This window comes from Mus musculus, chromosome 6, assembly GCF_000001635.26.
Source record: "Mus musculus strain C57BL/6J chromosome 6, GRCm38.p6 C57BL/6J".
Lineage (NCBI taxonomy): Eukaryota > Metazoa > Chordata > Mammalia > Rodentia > Muridae > Mus > Mus musculus.
In genome coordinates, this window is record NC_000072.6 from 3,759,935 (window position 1) to 3,779,768 (window position 19,834).

Consider the following 19,834-nt stretch of genomic DNA (forward strand, 5'->3'; position numbering starts at 1 on the left):
TAGGGTCTATCAACTCATAGAAAACTGTATCAGCTGATTCATGTCAGTCATGGTTGCATGTAATCACCTAAAGATATTCATCAATACACAGGCCTTTCCGCCCAGATACTGTGATTTAATTAGGTTAGGTTAAGTAGGGTCTGGCATGCTTGCTTTTTGCTTTTTTTTTTTTTTCATTAAATAAAAATTCTCTCAGAGATTCTAATTTGTGGCTCAAGTTGAGAACATCAGTTCCACTCACTAGTAAATCATCACTGACCCCCCCTTCAATTTTCACCTCACCTTTACTTTAATAAACACCAATGAAATTTATTATTTTCATTCAAGTCACCATTGAAAGAATGTGTGCATGTGAGGTTTCATGGAGATTCATGAAAAACAGAGATACCATGGCATGACTATTTGATATTTTAGCTTCATTTCTTTTAATTGCTTAAAACAAAGGCTATCTTTATTTACCCCAAATCTTCCAAAATTACGAGTAACTGGGCAATAAGAAATATAAATTAAATTTAAATATAAATACCATCAAACAATACAATAGATTTAGAGTGTGTCCTTTGGATCAATTTTAGTGAATATGTTTTTTATTATATATAGATTACAGTATTCAGTGTGTTGGTGTGGTCAATAAGCAATAAGCATTTTTATAATATGATAAATATTACTCTTAAGACTTTAGTTATTAAAATTAACTGTAGGTGAGAGTTATTGTTGAACCAAAACAAATTCTAGTCGAGGGTTGTTTGGGGCTGCTACAAACAGAATAGAAATGAGTGTGAACACTGACAAAATGGAGGGCTTTGCAAACCTAGCCCATGCTTCATTTTTCTGATTTAAAATATACTATAGATTAAATAGTATAATTAGATTAAAGGTATCATAAAGAACATTTTTTTCCTCTTAGTTGCCCTACAATTTCAACAATTAACCTTGAATAGACAGGCTTGCTCAGAGTCACTTCATCCACAAAGGTGGCATGGTCACCTAAGGATCAACTACTGAAAGTATGTAAGGCCAACAACAAGCAATCACAATTTATACTTAATAAATATCATAACATTCCCACTTTGTCCTTAACAGTAAGTCAGCGAGCTTGACTATATAAAATACTTGTCTTTTATCATCAGTTCAGACAGTGAAACTTGGAGACCATGCTATTTAATATTGATTTTAGAACCTACATGTTCAACCTATAGTTTATTTTAAACATCATTTTTCTCTCAGCTGCCCAACAATTTCAACAAATATCCATGATTAGGCAGGCTCATTCAGAGTCATTTCAACCACAAAGGTAGCATGGTCACCTAAGGATCAACTACTGAAAGTAAATAAGGCCAACAACAAGCAATTAAAATGTGTACTTAATAAATACCATAACATTAAAAGCATTCCTATACAGCTGTCTTCTGAGATATAGCTGTCTTCTGGAGAGGCTCTGCCAGTGCCTAACAAATACAGAGGTGAATGCTCTCAGCCAACCAGTGAACTGAGTATGGGGTCCCCAGTGGAGGAGCTAGAAAAGGGACAGAAGGAGCTGAAGGCGTGTGCAGTTCCATAGGAGGAACAATATGAACTAACCAGCACTCCCAGAGCTCCCAGGGACTAAGTCAGCAACCAAAGAGTACACATGGAGGGACCCATGGCTCCAGCTGCATATGTAGCAGAGGATGGCCTCCTTAGACATCAATGAGAGGAGGGGCCCTTGGTCCTGTGAAGGCTTGATACCCCAGTGTAGGGGAATGCCAGGACAGGGCAGCAGGAGTGGGTGAGTTGGTGAACAGGGGGAGGGAGGATGGGATAGGGGAATTTTGGAGGGGAAACCAGGAAAGGGGGTAACATTTGAAATGTAAATGAAGAAAATATCTAATAAAAATAAATAAATAGAAGCATTCCCACTTTGTCCTTAACAGCAAGTCAGCAAGCTTGACTATATAAAATATTTGTCTTTTATCATCATTTCAGACAGTGATACTTGGAGACTGGGCTATTTAATATTGGTTTCAGTACCTACATGGTTAACCTATAGTTCATTTTAAACCATTTTTTTTCTCAGATACCCATGAATTTCAATAAATATCAGTGGACAGGCTCATTCAGAGTCATTTCCAACACAATGGTGGCCATGGCCACCTAAGAATCATGTTTCCTTTTTCTGATTTACAATATATTATAGATGAAGTATATAGATTTACAATAGGTCATAGATTAACATACTATTAGATTAAAGGTATCATCAAGAACTCTTAGGTAGATTCCAGAGGCAAAGCTTGCAGAATAGGCGGCCATTCTAAGTGCACTTTTTTGATTTTTGACTTTGCACCATTTTAGACCTCAAGGTAAGTGACCTCTTGACCTCTTAATTAATTAATTAATTGACCCCTAATTTACTTTATCCACCCTGTCTTAGAAAGAGCAGTAAAACAAAGGAGGCTTATTAGGAAACTATGTAAACAACAGATTTTTCTTAATAGGTGTGAAGAATGGTTGCTATGCATAAATGATTGTTGGAAATTCTGTGTAGAACATGACCAAACAAGCAACAGCATTCACCACTGTATTCCAAGACCCAGCACAACGCTGCCTAGATGCCCACATTCTTTAATTGATACCTATTAAACATCTATTAGGAAAAGCCACGACCTTAAGCCTAGAAATTGCTATACTCAGCAGTACAGGAGGCTAAAACTTTTGAGAGAAAATTCATATGAGTAATATCATAAAACACCCACAGAACCAGAGAGCTCCACAACACAAAGGTATAAACTATCACATCTTCCAATGACACTTTTTTTTCTTAAGCCATGGTAAAATGAAGCAACCGAGACTAAGCCGACCCTACAAGAACACCTCTAAACATCACAGTCAAACTACAATTTTGCAATAAAAAAAATCCACAAAGTATCAGCCAGTCAAACTACAATTTTGCAATAAAAAATTCACAAAGTATCAACCAGTCAAATTACAATTTTGCAATTAAAAAAACCCACAATGTATCAACCAGTCAAACTACAATTTTGCAATAAAAAAAATCCACAAAGTATCAGCCAGTCAAACTACAATTTTGCAATAAAAAATTCACAAAGTATCAACCAGTCAAGTCACAATTTTGCAATTAAAAAAATCCACAATGTATCAACCAGTCAAACTACAATTTTGCAATATAAAAAAAAATCCACAAAGTATCATTCTCACTATCATCTTTCCTGGGACACTCCACATCTTTAATTCCAATCATTCCCTCCAAAAAAGAAAAAAGAAAGGGGGAAAAAACCCCTTCTTCTTACCAGGAATTCTCTTGCTGGATGTCTGGGCACAGCTCAGGTGTTCTCAGGAACGCAGACTTCACTGGGCATCTGCAGGCAGGGGATGCCAACGGCAGGGTGAGGCGCAGAAGTAAGCACCTCTCCAACCAAGAGTTGTCTGCAAGCCAGCCAGGTGCAGTCCGCCCAGAGTCTTGGGCGGCTGGCTCTCCTAGTTTAAAGTGAGAGCAAACTGAATTAGTCCTAAGCACTCCTTCTTGTCCACCTTCCAATTTCCAGACCTTTAAGCCTCCTTTATGGGGTAGGTTTAAAGCCCAAGACTGCAAAGCAAAATAGGCTCCAGGCAAGGTCCTTTTCCCGGTTGCTCTGCTCCCCAAAGCGCGGGAGCCTCACCTTAGCAGTGCCTGCCGCTGCTCGCTCCGAGATGAAGCTGTGCGCAAACTTCTCCGACTTAAGTCCTTTTCGGTGCGCGCGTCACCCGCTCCCTCCTCCCTACGCGCTGCGGCCAAGGGGGGTGGTGGGGGGAGCGGACGATCTCAGAGCCGGCCCCGCCCGGACCCTCCCTGCGCGTCAGCCCCTTCAGCCCTCGGAGGGAGGGGCTAGCAGCCGCTCCGTGCTCCTCCGGACCCCAAGCCCCAGCGGGAGAGGGTCTGCACTCGCTGCCGCTGCTCCACACCCCAAGAGTCCCCACACCCCAGCGCTCGGAGCTCCAGGAAGCGGGAGAGGGTCCCCAGTTAGACCTTGAGTAGGGAGGGAGTTGGGTGGTCGACAGATTGGGCTCAGTGATCGTAACCCGTCCCTGGAGGCAGCTTTCTGAGAGTCCAACCCCTTCCCTGGAGGATGAAAATTCCGTAGGGAGGTGAGTTTCCCAAAGAACCCTACCCCAAAGAGAGTGGTCCCTGGCTCCAAACGTGGTCACTCAGGTGACCGCACCAGGGACCCGATGGAGAGTGGAATCTGTAGTGGGGCGCGGCAGTAAAATTAGGGTGGGAGCGTGAGAAAACAGCTGACCAAGACCTGGAGTGCTGAGTAAGGACCCCGGAGGCAGAGGGTAAGAAAAACCAGAGGGTCCAGCAAGCCCTGGACCCCTTTGGATTTGGGCAGGTGCAACCTAAGGTGCAGGTTGGATTTGGGGGGACATTGCCCTCCACAAAAGAGGTTGTTGCTGGTTTATTATCTTAGGGTGAATGACCGAAGTGAGCACAGCTAGAAAAGAGTAGTCTGAGGTACCTACCTGACTTGGTGTTGAGGACAATTCCCCTTCTCCACTGAAAGCCAGCAGGAGCCCGGGACAATCTGATTCCAGGCGGGCGCAGTCTGGGCTGGCAGGCGCACCCTGGGAGGAAAGCAAGTTGCTTCCAAGGACGGGCTATCCTCCACCTCCTATCCGGAGCTGGGTGCAGCCAGGCATCAGCGGGCACTTCTTTTCCTGACTGTTCAAGCAAAAGCCAGGAAAAGCAGTTACCTGTGTATCCCGGGAATGCAAAGTGGCTGTAGCCCTCGAGGTGACTAACACACCAGAAAAAAAAAGTAGTAATAATAGAATGGGGAAGCGTCAGAGAGCAAGACAAAATACTTTCCTAGGCACTCAGAGGTTGAGTTTGGGTAGTTCTGGGTGACAGATTCAGGTGTCTTGTGAAAGGGGCTGCAGTTCTCCTTGTTCATCCATCCTTGGATCCCTTGCCCCTGAAGTCAGTGACTTCAGGCAAAGGTGTATGTGCTTCTGTCCTAATTTGAACCCCTACTCGACTCTTCCATGCAGAGAGACTATAGGGGCCCCTAATCTGTTTAGTTTGGGGCTTTTATTGCCCCAGTGGAAGACAAGTCAGCTGTACGATTTCCATGGGGGTCTTAATAGGTCTTAATAGGTCTTAATAGGCCCCCTACTCCATTTGCTCTCTGCCTTTCCCTCTCACCTTCAACCGGGTGACCAAGAGGGCCGAGTGAGACTCATACAATCAAACCTAAAGCACTACTCCACTGCAGGGGAAGAGCCTTTAGCCCCTTCATTTTCTGGATTGAAGTGGCAGTAATAGTTGGCCGTGTGAAATGTGACAAGGGGCCAGACATTCGGGTGAGAGGGATGTTAGCAAAGAAAAATGCAGAGCAACATGCACAAAACCTGTATGTGAACCTTCCTATTTGTACAATTAATTTGGGCTAATAAAAAATCAAAAGAGATCCTCTAAATTCACGATTTAGATGTAAATCCTGGCTGTGTGCTTTAACATCTGTCCTGGGTTCAGTAGCTCTCTGATTTTCCAGCTGCTGCTAGCCAGCCGGCAGCTGATCAAACCTTCTTTTTAAAAATTCTTTTGGTAACCTTAATTGCCTTCATGGGTACAAACGGCACAGAATTATTAAAATTGTTAATTTATCTACTATATACTATAGCAACTGCTGGGGGGCCAAATATCCAGAATTATTCTTTTGTAGCTCCAAAGCACTGAAATATCAGTGAGTCGGGGAATGACTGGTGTGAGGAAGAAAGTGTCGCTGTCCAGCCAGCACAGGGGAACTGGTTGTTGTTGACTGATCCTTGGGCATCCCACAGTATTGATAACAAACAGGAGTGTTCTGATAGCAAATTGGACGTGTTTCTGTAAAGCCACGGAGTTGTACACGACTTAGATAAAGAAAAAAAAAGTCTAAGAACTATAGAGGAAACAGCACACGTATGTTATAAAGCCTTAAAGCATGTGTGGTGTAAGCATAGGCAACTTCAACTAACTGAGGTTCTAACTGTGCCAGAAGTAATTTTGGCAAAGCAAGAAGCCACTATAGCCAGATTTTGGGGAAGGTGATGTAGCTGGAGTGGATCAGGGATGAGGCTGAGTCTCTCAAGGGGAATAAAATGACTTTGCTTGCTACATTAATTTATTAATACCAAAATTGCTATGCACCTGTTAGATGCGTTTGGAATCACAGAATTGTAGCTAACTCTGTTGCTGTCTTAATGGTTCCAGAATATTTTCTGTGTGGACCCAGTAAGTCCCCAGATGGAAAGCTGTGGATGTGGGGGCCATGAAATAGCAAAAGTATGTTTGCCCGGTGATCTAGACTTTCTGAAATCTGTTGCTTGTTCCAAAGTCAGTGTAGTGAAATGGAGTGGAACCTAGCACAGTGGAGCATGTTTGGGAAGTATGGGTGTGGTTCCTCAGAAGCTCAGTCTCATTTCCACATTGGACTGTCTGCGCTGGACTGCTGAGTAAAGAGATGGATTATAATCAAAGGTAGCATAACCTTGATTCAGGGTAAGTTGCTGCTTTTCAAACAGGATGCCTCATATTTGCAAATAAACCTTTGAATAAAACAAATTTATCTGTGTGGCATTCAGGAAATAATCAAGTTAATTGTTAATTCTATATTTCTGCAATTGTCCCTGATTACTCTTGATATCAAAGTGCTGAAGTTTTATGAAAGGTTTACTGTTCTCCTTCTGTCCCTCTTTAAACATCTTGTCTGTTAGGCAGCCGTGAGTTTAGGGAGACTCTGTAATCAATCTTGTCTTCCGTGTCTGGAGACTAAAGAACTAACTGCTTTAGAGGCAATTCCACCTCTGCCTTTAAAATTCCCCGTCTTCATTGCTCAGAGTGTGGAGTCTCGCAGTGCATGAAGTTCAGAGCTTGTCCTTTGGCTGGCTAGCGAAAGCCTGCGATCTGCCTCGTCTGCCCTTCAGCTCCTGGATTACAGGTTTGAGCTGCTGGACAAGAGGATGCTGGGGCTCTGGACTCAGCTCCTTATCCTTGTACAGTGAGCACAGTACTCACTGAACCATCTCTCTATGAGTTTGTTCTCTTTTTTAAAAATAATCTAGACAAAAAGTTTTTCTCAGGAACTTAATCTGTTCTTTTATTAATTCCTGATAGGCAAAGCTTCATTGTATTGAAATACACCCCAGATCATTATACTCCATTTAGAGCATATTTAATACTCCTTGGGTCATAATACACTGGACTAGTCACCCTGGGGTACCTAAGGTGTATAATGTGCAGTTCCGACCCCAGGAAGCCCAGAGTCCGCATACAGACACGCAGTGCTCCCTTTTCGGCCTTCTTGAACACACAACACCTGGTGATTATCCTGTATGTAATTACCCTTCAGCTTTACAGACCTCAGGATGACAGTGAGAACAATAATTTATCTTGGTAAAAAATAATTTTCTTCCTTTGAAACAATTTGAACTTTGACCTGATAGATCATTCTTTTCCGGAAGGAAGAGAGGCTGCTTTGATTTTCTGGTTCTTTTTTTTTTTTTTTTTTTTTTTTTGACATGGAGCTGGTGTGTCTCACAGTTGTATTTCTATAAAGAATACATCTCCTGACAGCAGAAAACAAACAAACAAAAAAAAACCAAACAAACAAAAAAACTAAACTAAAGCGAAGCTGAACCACAAATTCCTCGGGAACTAGCAAATGCCTTCCCTAATTCTACTCAGTATAAAGTTTACTTGGGTTAACAGTTAACTCAGTCAATAAATAACCCATAGTAAGAGGCTGTGGCAGGGTGTATATTACTGAGTTGTAATGGAAACTAATTCTTCCATGTCTGAGGAAGTTGGGAAATAGGTACTTCCTGTTTTATAAAGAGAATTCCAGAGAGAAATCCAGGAGTTAGGGAAAAAATCTGCAAAATAAATAAAGAAATAAAAATAAAATGCATGCACCCATTCATTAAAAGAAAAAAAACATGAATAATTGAGTACCAAGAGCTTACATCCTAACGTGAGTTGGCCAGATGCAAATAATAATAAGCAGGAGAGTGGTTAATTTCAGGTACTGACAGTATCAAGGAGACTGCTGACAGACAGCTGAGATGCAGGCATGGCCGTGTTGCTCTACGTGTGAGGGAAGGTTCTCCTTGAGCTGAGCCCCCCATGCCTTCCTAGAAAAATCCTTGTGGTGTGCTTGTCTCACCCATTCCCTATTAAAGATATCCTTCGGTCAGGAATCTATACATCTTGGGATATGCATGTGTGGGTATGTGTGCCTCTGTAAACGGCTCTCTGTAATTTAGTCGTATTTGGTCTGTGCTCATGAATTTAGAACGAGAGGAACTGTGGAAAAAGTAGCCCCAATTTTCTGTACCTTCTAGGGCTGTTTCATATTATGTTATATTAGTGGGAAAACTGTCACTTGCTACTAACCTCTTAGCTTAAATTGTCAGGATATCTTATTAGAATGCTCAGAGGAATATACAACTTCCCCTAGAGCTATAAGCAAAAATGTAAATTGTCTTTCATAGCTGCATTTCTTAACTTTTGGCTTTATAATGAAAAACCAAGAATTTTATTGGCTCTCCCTTATTGAAAACTTACTATGTACTGATTTGTTATCAACAAGCATTGGCCTTATCTTAATTCTGTAGGGTAGGCACATTTTTATTACTGTTAAACAAGTTCAGGGGCAGATGCCGAATGTGTTAAATGTTTTTAACAAAGTAGCCAGGAGTCGACTGCAGGATGATTAATTTGTACACACACAGGACGACAATGTTTCCGTAAACACAAGAATGGTGATCGCCTGTATCCTCCATTCCAGTACTAGCTGGTCGGAGAGCAGAGAGAGAGTACGGGCTGTAAGGGCACTGGGTCATACTTTCTGCTTGCTTCCCACGGGCTTGCTTTCTTAATGTAAAAAAAGAAGAAGAAAAGAAAAGAAAAGAAAAGAAAAGAAAAGAAAAACCTTAGGATTCTAAATAGTGGAAGAGGCCCATGGCAGACATCTGTAAATATTTCAAAAATAGATTTTAATTATAGAGTTTATTCAGAGAAGGTGGTGAAGGTGTACAGATTTTTCAAAGGCAGAAATTGCAAAAATCAAAGAAATCCTTCCGTTTTAAAAGAAAAACAAAACAACAACAACAACGACAACAACCCAAAAAACAAAATAGGACTAGGAATAAAGCAGAGGCTGAATGGGAGGGAGGCACTGTGAAGGGGCAAGCTTGCTATCTCTGGGGTGATCCTGAACTATCCAGGTCACTCAGGTTGCTGTTCTTCAAAACTGACTACAGAGAAATTGATTACAGATGACTGTGTTTATCGGGGAGAGAGTGAGATCTCTTCAGTTACCTGCCTCTGCTTTTCCCAGATCCGAATTCTCCACTTCAAAGGGGGCAGTATTTTCCCATGTCCTCTTCATTACTGCTCTGTTTAAAGAATATATTCTATCTGCCGCCTTGTTTCTCCTTGCTGCCTAAACCTTTTCAGATGATTTCCCCCCAAGGTTTCAAAATCTCTAGTTGACGGATTCTGTGTTCCCCCTTCTTAAAGTGTATCTGCTCATGATTTTATCTCTCAGTGATGGACCAGCTAGATCCCCAGCTTCTTGAACGTGTCTCTATTGTAAAATATTATTTGAAAAGAAATGTTTATGTTTCTTATTAATCTAAATTAATATTTATGTGATACTAGACAAACATCACCTTCTGCTACACGCAGAATGTCAGATTCAGCTGAAGAAGTTAGTGCCTTGCTGTTCAGATTTTAAAGGGCTGCAAACTAACTGGGGATCTTGATGCACTGTGGCTTCTCCTTGGTACCTTTGGAGTGGGCCTTGAGATTGTGTGTGTGTGTGTGTATCTGTTTCATCTGTATTTGTGATGTATGTGGGTGCCATCCCTCTGGTGTGTGTGTGTGTGTGTGTGTGTGTGTGTGTGTGTTCCTGGAGGCCAGTTAACAACTCCAGGGTGCCTCCTTTAACATTTCTCCAACTTAATTTTTTAAAAATATCCTCTCTCAACTAATCCGGTGCACACAGAATCTGCTAGACTAACTGGCCAGCAAGACTTAAGAAACCTTTTGTTATCAGTCCCGTGCCCTGATTTTATAGGTGTGCACCATTAGGTCTAATCTTTCATTGTGGTTGCATCTGAACTCAGCTTCTCACACTGTGCAGCAGACGCAGATTTCTGAATTCCTAAGAAGTTCACATGATTTTGATGCTGGTTTGTAGATTATCTTTTGGAAAGTATAGATTCTGGTTATTCATCTCAAGTATATATACTGTTATATATACTGCATTCATTTTAAAATTTGTATATAGGTTTGATTCCATAATATACAATGTTGTATGACTCCATGAAATGGAATTGATTCTGTTTTGTTTTTTAATCTCAAAAATAGCTTAGTAATTATTTATAAATAGAAATAGCAAAGGCAATTGCTTTGAATAGGGAAAGCTTCCTATTGCAGGAAGCTGGGAAAGAAATTCATTCTTGGAGGCGTTATCAACAGAATTTATTTGTCTTAGAAGATGATTGGGTTTTAAAGAAACTAGTCTTTTGGAGCAGAAGAAACGAATGTTGGCAGGAGATGGATGATGCTCACAAGGCAACAATGGGGGTGGTAAGGTGTTTTTGATAGTTCTGGAGTTTGATGGTGATGGGGATTTGAGGCTGATTGTGTTCATCATAGGTGAGAGTGGTAGCTCTGGCATGGTGGCAGTTCCTGAACTGGTTAGAGGTGGTTGATAGTGTTGTCAGTTTTCAGTAAAGAACAGAGCAGCAGTTGCCCGTCTTGTTTCGAGCCCTTTGCTATTTTTGTGTATGCTAAAAAATATTACTTAATTTCTTTGATACTGAGTTTGCTCATAAAATCAAACATGATAATTATGTGATTATGCTATAGAGATGAAATACAGTACGTAAACACCTTAGCAAAATGGAAAGACCATGTCCTATATTAAACAGATATTGATAATTATTAGCAAATGTGTGAGGCTCTGCTTTCATTCTTAGCTTGCAAGTGTGCTACTGAGTTGAATTCAGATTTTAAAATTTTTAGTTCATGCTTTCCTGTCTGGTTATACCTTCTGTTTCTCAGAACCAGAGGTCATAGATATGTCATTAACCTTCGGATGTTCAATGAGTAAAGGCAGTTCAGACCTTTCTTTCTTAAAATTTTCTTCATACACAATTTCAGGCCAGTAGAGATTGGCATGTCTAGAATTTAAGAATGTATCTTTGCATCTAGAATTTTCAATAATCTGTTAAGTGGGTAGCTAGTGTCCAGGTATAGGAATTTGGACTCTGGACTATTTTCTATTATTTTTATCTTAGCCCACGAGCCTCGTGCTGTATAATCATTTTCCTGATTACCAAGGGAATGCTTAAGAAATTACAAAATTTAACATTGCCTGGAGATGAAGTCTCCTTGAGACATTTTAACAGTTTATAACAGTCCAAACTTCTTAGCCAGGCAGTCATGATTCTTCAAGACTGGGTAATAAGGCAATCATGGTCAATTGCTGGCCACTCTTACCTCTATGTGCACTTGACTCAGCTAGTCTAGACCACTTACCCATTAATAATAATAGTTTCAATTAATTAAATACTCACCACCTGTCAGACAGCACTGAACAGGTCTCAAGCATTATGTCATTGACCTCTGTGTCAACCCTGAAAAGAACACTTTATTGACCTTTGTAGATGTTTAAATATCATAATAGTTAAGAATTTTTATCACTGTCATGAAATGCATGCTGACTTCAGTTCATGTACCTAGGATTTACTTTTTCTAGGGTCAGCAGCCTCTCCCTCCACACTTTCTGGCTTATCATCTGCTGCTCATTGTTGGCTCTCATTCTGAAGTGTACTTGATATCTTATTGTTTTAGGTAAAAATTCCAAAAACATTCAAAGCTGCATTCAAATCCACAGGACTCTAGGAAACTTCCTTTATCTTTCTATGCCTCAATTCCTCACCAGAAAAATGGGAAAGAAAAGAGCTGGTTTTGTATTATGCAAATGATCTAGAATTAAATACGGTATCTTTTATATTCTATTGCTTATTCATGTAAGCACATGCTCATATGTGTGCATATGAACACACTCATAAGCTTGAATCTGTAGCTACAAAGGAAGTTAGATCAGTTCATGCACAAAGTGTTAGGTCAGTTTATAGAAGCAGATATGTTAGACAAGAAAATTCTAATGGAAAAGGTTGACTCTGAAATGAAGCTCACATTGTTGTGATAGTTAGCTCTGGAATTCAGGATTTTCATTTTCTTTATCAGAATATTTCTCTACTTTATTACATTGGAATGATCTGCCTTATACAATTTAAAACTTGCCATTAAACTTCCTTATACCTTTTTTAGTGGGGAACATTGAATAATCACTACTGTGATATGATTGTTACCACTCCTACACAGTTGTGACCTCCATGGAGGCAGAGGGTCTATCTCCTTCATCCTCCTGCCTCATAACACAGAGATACAGTGTGCATCCACATAGCATTTCCTGCATTAGTTGAGTGTCTGCTATAATGATTATATGCGCTGATTATTCATCAGCTAGAAATGGAAGTCCAGGGGTCTCTCACATCAGATTTCAGTTTTCTCGTCAGCTGAATGGCCAGGTACAATTGCACAGAGGAGAAATCAGAGTCCAAGAAATCAGAAGGATAATTGTACAGGTGTTTCCAAACTACCAGCATAAATAGACTGTGGACTCACAGGGTCTTTGAAGCATCTGTAACTATGCTGTCTTTCTCAAATGCAGATAAATGAGAATTGCTGGTGATTCTTTTTTTTATTTCTCTTGTGATTTTCTTAATATATTTTATTCTCATCTCTACTTTGTTTATTTAATAAAGTGTTCCAGGACATCGAATGATACACATTGCAGTATATTTAGAAAATGAAAAGAAGGAATGAGCTGCCGATAACCTCACAGAGATAAGCAACATTAGCTCTCCGGTTAGTTTCTCCCATTAGGTTTCCTGTGCAAAAACTATTAATGGTATCTGCTTATTTTTCTCTTTTCTTAAATTACATTTAAAGTGAGGTGACAATGCCTTTTAGAATGCTACTCCTCCCATCATTGCCCAGGACCTGGTGAATAAAAGCGGTCTCTAGAAAATAAAATGATGTTAACATGAACAACTCTGATCTCAGAATGCCCTGTCTAACAATGTATATGACAAGGAGCTCAAGCATGTATGGAGCACAAGGTTCCCTTGTGTTTGGTAATTCTTTTCAGAGGTTCCCACTCTGCTGTCTCTTTTCCCAGCTGGAAGTACGGCAGCTCGGAATAACAGCTACAGACACCTGTGTGCAGATAGCTCTGTCAGTACGACTAACGGGAGCCTTTCTCTGGGGAAACAGGCACGAGTGTTTAGAGCAAAACACACAGAAAATTTTGATACTTGCATGACTTTGCTTGTAGGCAGTCATAGTGACCAGATTTAGGAAACAAAAGTAATCGCATTGGTGCAGCTATGTCGGGGCTTTACTGTGAACAGTTGTAGACACTGCACTGATCTTCCTTAAGTGTTTGCATATGTTTATTAACTTATATAAACAATGGTTAGCTTTGCAGAAAGTTTCATCATGAAAATAAATGAGAATGCAGAATCTGGGTGAGGAGTGGTGAAGCCGACTGGCTTTCAATTTTAGCGATGTTGCTTTCTCTGTGAGACCTAGGGCCTCTAGCAATAGACTTTCAGTGTGGTTACAGGTAATGGAAGAACTGCAAATGATCACAGATTGATAATATTTATTTCTTATTCAAGAAGGATATGGAGATAGATATTCAAGAGAAAATATTGCTAGTAGAATCTGCCTATTTGAACTCTACACAGATCTGAGCTTCCACCCCATTTTCTCTCTCTTGTCAGGGAATTAAAAAAAAAAAAAAAAACCCAGGTCTTTAGGAATAAAAAGAGTTCTGGGCCAAAACCAACATTTCAAGGTAAAGGATGCAGGAGCTAGGGGGAAAAGCACTAAAAAATATATATAGTAAATTTCTTTAAAGATGGTGCAGAAACTACCCTGTTTCTTTCTCACTTAAAACTTCCTAGATGGAGCTGGCGAGATGCTTCAGAGGTTAAGAGCACTGGATGCTCTTACAGAGGACACAGATTTCATTCTTAGCACTCACATGATGGTTTACCACTGTTTGCAACTCAGTCCTAGAAGATATGATGCTCTTTTTCCTGGCCTTGTTTGACAAGAGACATGCATGGTATACATGCATATATTCACATAGGCATCACATAAAATAAAATAATAAAAAATCCTGACTGGCCCATAGTCAGATGGTTTACGTTCACTTGCAAAGGAATACAGAAAAATTTATCTTCACCTGGGTGACCATGTATACAAATTATACCATTGTGAAATACGAATACAGTGGGTACTGAGGGCAGTTTTGATCTTTTCCAGAGAGATTATTAAAAGCCATTGAAAATAACGTTTACATTTTATTCTATATGTATGTGTGTTCAAGTAGCTATTTAATGAATTAAATAGTACAATCAAAGCTGCCTGGTGCAGAAATGAGCAGACTGGAGCCCAAGGGCCAGAGCCAGCTGCTATCAGTTTTGTAAATAAGGTTGTATGGGGATACAATCACGCTCAATCATTTGTGTATTGTTTGTGGCTGTTCCAGCACCACAGAAGCCAAGCAAGGTAGCTGCAGCAGCAAATTTAAATATTTACAGCTCACCTTTCAGGGAAAAAAAATCCATCAGTTCTTGTTCTGAACCCTACTGTTTGGTGAATTTTGAATTTATCCACCTTTAAAATCATTCATGTCACTAGTTAAAATAAGGTATTTATAGATTATTATTACATTGAGCTGCATCTATAATAAGATATACTGGCATTCTGTATACTACTAGTTAGGTGAGAGATGAAAAAGAGCCAATGAGAAAGACTAAAAATATAATAAAGGTGTTTTAATTATTAAAATTGGAAGTGATTTTTTGTCAAATTATTAGCACCTGTCAAACCTAAGTCATTTATTGATTTATGAAAGTTGACTATTTTTCCTCTATTCCTTTGGAAAGCTCATATATATTCTGTAACACAGTAATTACCACAACTCATATTAAAAACAAACTTAGGGTGTTGCCCTGCACAGCTTATAATCCCATTGCAGAGACAGGCCAATCCCCATGGCTTTCTAGCCAGTTAGCCCTGCCTAACCTGTGAGACTCTGTCTCCGATATCATCGTGGACCATTACCTGAAGAATGACAACCAAAGTTGACATCTGATCTCTACATACATACACATACATCCACTGAACAAGCATACATATATATTCATATAGTTAGTTGCACACAGGCCTTGAAGAGGAGGCAGGATTGCCAGAGCTGGATTTGACATGCACAGTGCCTTCCGGGCATTAACAGACTGATGCAGTAAAAATCCCATGGAAGCTGGGGTTGTCTACACAGAATAGAGCTGCTCAACATTCCACCATGGAAGACTGAGAGGTTCAGGCCCACTCCACTCCTTACCACGAAACTATTGGCAGAAAAGTGGGGTTTTGTTAAGGGTGTGGCTCCTGGTGTGCTCCTGTTGATGGCCCCATACCCTATGAGTATGTAGGGAGCACAAACTGGACTCGGGGGACTATTTGACAAAGAAAATAGGACAAGAAGTTGGGTGGAGGTGGAAGGGTGGGGCTGGATCTGGGAGGAGTTAAGGGGAGTAATAGAAATTAATATGATCAAGTGATATTGCATTCCTGGATACAATTTTCAAAGTTAATAAAAAAATTAAAATCAAAGCAAATCCAAACACTATTCAAGTCTATTTTAATTTGGATGCCCAAAGGGAGCTCTTTGTGGGATAGTATGCCATGCAGGCTGACTCCTTTTCATTGGAATGTGAGACTCTTGTGGTCGCATCTTCAAAATCATTATCAGCAGCTCCAGAGCCTCTGCACATCTGTAGAGCCCCCCAAAAGAGCTCCTGTATCTGGCAGCAGAGAAAACAACATCTAGACTAGTAAGAGTTCTGTAGCTTTTGCCGTTGTTTTTGGCATCAATTTCAGACCATTTACTTATACCAAAGTAAATTATGTAGGAAGGCCAAAATCGGTGAGAAAGACTTTTTTAATATTTAAGCTTTTCAAAATGGTGCTCATAATCTATAAACAACCAGATATGTAAAAGGAAAAGAAACTCTAAATTATTTAAGATTTGCCACTTTAATTACAATAAGTAAAGTCTTTTTTTATTTCTTTAGAGGAGCCTTCCTATATTAGAAAAGTAATGTGGCAATGTATATATGAGAGAAGGAATTTCAAAACCTCTATTGCTTTAAAAATTGTATCATTGTACTTTAACAATACACACACACAAACACACACATTTTATATTTAAGAACACACACACATATGCAGAAAAACTGTTTATCTACCAAAATTGGATTACTTTACCAATTGCAAGTTTAATTAACTCGAAAAGGGTTACATTTTAATTAAAATTTAATTTAATTTACTATCAAGAACCATAGTGTACTTATTTTGTGATATAAAACTCTCACAGTATTATCAGTAGCTCCCAGGTTTGACCACTTACACATTCTAAGTCATTACCTGGAGAGTAAAACTAAAATACTGAATAATTTTTCCAAATTCTGAAAATCAAATGTCTAATTTATGAAAGGTAGATATTATATACTGAAATTTGAAAAAAAAATATTCCTAGTAGGGATAGGAAGAGAAGAAAAAAGTTAAGTATTTCAAAACAGACAAGTCTCCTAATAGATGTCCAAGACATGGGAGGTGCTAGAGAACTTCCATGGTCAGATAAGGGAAATGACGAGCTCACCTCAGAGAGTCTCTGGCAAGTCTAGTCTACAGCCTCAAGTGTGCATGTCATAAAAAAATGAATTTCTTCATGTCAGTTGAGTGTAAGGTTATTGGAAATAAATAAGAAGAGAGGAAAACTCAAGGGCAGTCTGAGGTGGATTATCACCGAATACTCTTATAGAGGGAAAGGCCAACGTTGGTCAGGTCTGAGTTGGAATCATCTTTGGTTGGAAGCCAGTGAGACAGGAAGAATGTGACCCAGGTGAAAGACGCCAAAGGTCTGGAGTGGAGATGTGCGTTGCAGTGGTTAATTTAGGTTATTGGCCAGGGCACTGGAAAGGGGGAGGTGAATCTTTACTTTCTTTGCAGAAATAAATCCGTTTGGTAGTGGGGGTCGCTAAGGAGCAGGGGAGAAGAGAAGGGAGAGGAGAGGAAGGAGAATGAAAGTTGCTATTGGGTGGCAGACAGGTGACCATGGCAACCCCAGAACAGAGTGCATGTCAGTTTGGGAACTGGGCAGGGAGAGTACTTTCCTCAGTTGATATCCATGTGATAATTGATGGATTTCTGTACAGAATTTAGGGCCCCAAATGGGACATTTGTGACTCACTTTAAAAAAAAAAAAAGAGCTATTTGTTTTTACTTCTGTGTAACTGAGTGGGTTTCGTGAGGGTGCATGCATGTCTGTGTGTATCCATGGAGTCCAGAAGAGGGTGTCAGGTCCCTGGGAACTGGGGTTTTCGGCAACATAGGCTGCCTTATGTTAATGCTAGGAACAGAACTCATATTCTTTGGAAGGGAAGTTAGTGATCTAAATAAACTATTGAGACATCTCCAGCCCTGAAGGACTCATTCTAACTAGGTAATGATTGAGACTGTGAGTTTAGATAAATTGTCAACAATTATTAGTAAAGACTATAGGTATGAGTGACACTTTCTGTCTATGAGTATGGGTGACATTTTCTGTCTAGAGTGAGATTTCAGATGGGTTTGTTTCATTTCTTTTGGAGGCCAAGGGAATTTCTGTGTGTGGCTCCTTTCTCCATCCCCTGACAGAAAGTGAACCTACCTTGATTTTTATCGGTGATTAACACGGCCCTGAGTCCTTTCCCCAAGCCACTGATGGGAATCTCTACAACTTCTCTCATACTTCTGGATTTAAATTATTAGTAAGGCAGATTCCAGCTTACTAATGGCAGAAATTCAGTGTAGTGTAAGCTATAAGGCCATTTCATTAGAAATGAAAGCATTGATTGAACTCACTATGGCAAAACTCCTTAACTCTTTAGGAAGGTATTGTTGTGATATTTAGAAAAAATAACTCTTCTGTGCAAGTAAATTATTCACATATGAAACTCTTTCAAGCCTGTTACCTTCATTGATTTACCCGAGCACACACCTCAATCCCCTCACAGACATCTGTCCTTGTATTTCTCACTAACTAGGAGTTGTCCCACTTCCTTTGAATAACACCACAACTTGTGTTTCTAGTCTTTGGAATCATCATTTCTTATCTGCTTTTATCAAATTCTGGTCCCTTCAAACAATGTTTTTAGTATTTATTCCTAATATCCATGTTCATATGAATATAGATTTAGAGTCAGAGACTCTTTAGAAATCCCACGATCCCTTGTGAAAGAGACCTGCCAAAAGTTATTTTCATAGAGAGCTGTAGAGTCTAGTAGGGATGAAAAGGTGGGGGGTGGGGTGGGGGGCTCTTTCTAGGGATGCTGACCATTCCTGCTCTCCTCTCCTTGATAATCATGACAAGTTGGGTAGGAAATATTTCCATGACATTTTGTTCATGATTGCAGCACAGCAGAGCACACTTTCATTTTTCCAAGGTGAAATGATAACCAGATTACTTGTGGAATTCCCTCAGGGTACTGGTGAGCATTACATAAGGGGTAGGGGGAGATTGTACAGAGGCAAACAGCAGATGTCGCTGATATTCCTGCACACCACTGTGGACTCTGAGCACTGCTGTCTTTGTAGATTTGTACCAGAGCAGTTGAAGTGGATGGGAAAGCCATCTGTTCAGGGAGGCAGGTAAAAGAGAAGATTGGACAATGGTATCCCTTGAAAGAATGATGGACACCACTTATGGTTTCCAGGATGCTGAATACCATTGTTTAGACGAGACCATAGTGGCCTGGTGCTTTGAATAAGAATAATAGCACTTTGGATGGAAATAATAGCACTTCAAGGTTACACAAAGAATGTCTTCTACACTTCTGGACTTGAGACAAAGAGAGGATTGGAGATTGTGTGTGCAGAGGAGAGGGGGAAGGGAGATATAAAGAATAGATGATGAGTTTATCACACTGATAACATGGAAAATGCAAGTAAAATAATCAATATTTTGTTTCCCTCCTTTGAAATCATTACTGCTTGATGATTTCTATGCGCAAAATTTCAACTCTTTTATAAGAATTTAGTAGTGGCCTGTTGATATTAATTCAGCATTTTCAGTGATCAGTCTTGAGAGGCTTTGGCCGGTGGTAGTTAGGAGTGAACGTTCTGAGGGTAGCCTCCCCTGTAACCAGGTCTGAGACACTCAAGCTCCATAAGCCTCGGCTTCCGCATCTATAAAACAGAGACAGTAGTGATAGTGCTGCCTCCACAGGTATTTAAAATGAAAATTAAATAATATTATCATATAATAAATTAGGCACAGTACAGACAATCTTGTTTTTTTTTTCTTTTAACTGTGTGATACTATTAATCTGGCTAAAAATTTGCTTTGTAAAGTAATTTTCACAAGACACACTAGACTTTGTTAAGCTGTCATGGAAAAGATACCTATATTTTATCGTTGTTCATTTTCCAAGTAGATACATGGTTTCACAGTTTATCAGCTGTGATCCAATTCTATCATCATTCTCTGGCAAAACTGCCTTCTCCAAAAAAGAAGGTAATGGGTACAGACCTTGGACAGGAGCAAAAAGGATGCAAGTTGCTAGTCTAAGGTGCCTTGCTTTGAACCCAAAGAATTCTCTTCTTCTGTTATAGTCTGATTTT

General features: G+C 39.9%; 1 protein-coding gene and 1 long non-coding RNA gene across 7 annotated transcripts in view; one reads left to right on the plus strand and one right to left on the minus strand.

Moving 5' to 3' along the window:
- Positions 1-4,779, minus strand: part of Calcr (calcitonin receptor) — a 79,036-nt gene extending 74,257 nt beyond the window's left edge. For 2 of the 4 annotated variants that reach the window (NM_001377018.1, NM_001042725.1), the window contains exons 1-2: positions 3,657-3,689; positions 3,288-3,474 (exon numbers count right to left, since the gene is read on the minus strand). The gene's annotated coding sequence lies outside the window, so the exon portion shown is untranslated. Of the gene's footprint in view, positions 1-3,287; positions 3,475-3,656; positions 3,690-4,497 lie in introns of those variants that run through there. The other 2 variants (NM_001355192.1, NM_007588.2) reach the window with 1 other exon arrangement.
- Gm33576 overlaps positions 3,865-19,834 on the plus strand; it is a 43,627-nt gene continuing 27,657 nt past the window's right edge. For 2 of the 3 annotated variants that reach the window (XR_377297.1, XR_377296.1), the window contains exon 1: positions 3,865-4,122. This is a non-coding gene — a long non-coding RNA (predicted gene, 33576). Of the gene's footprint in view, positions 4,123-4,253; positions 4,315-19,834 lie in introns of those variants that run through there. The other variant, XR_377298.2, reaches the window with a different exon arrangement.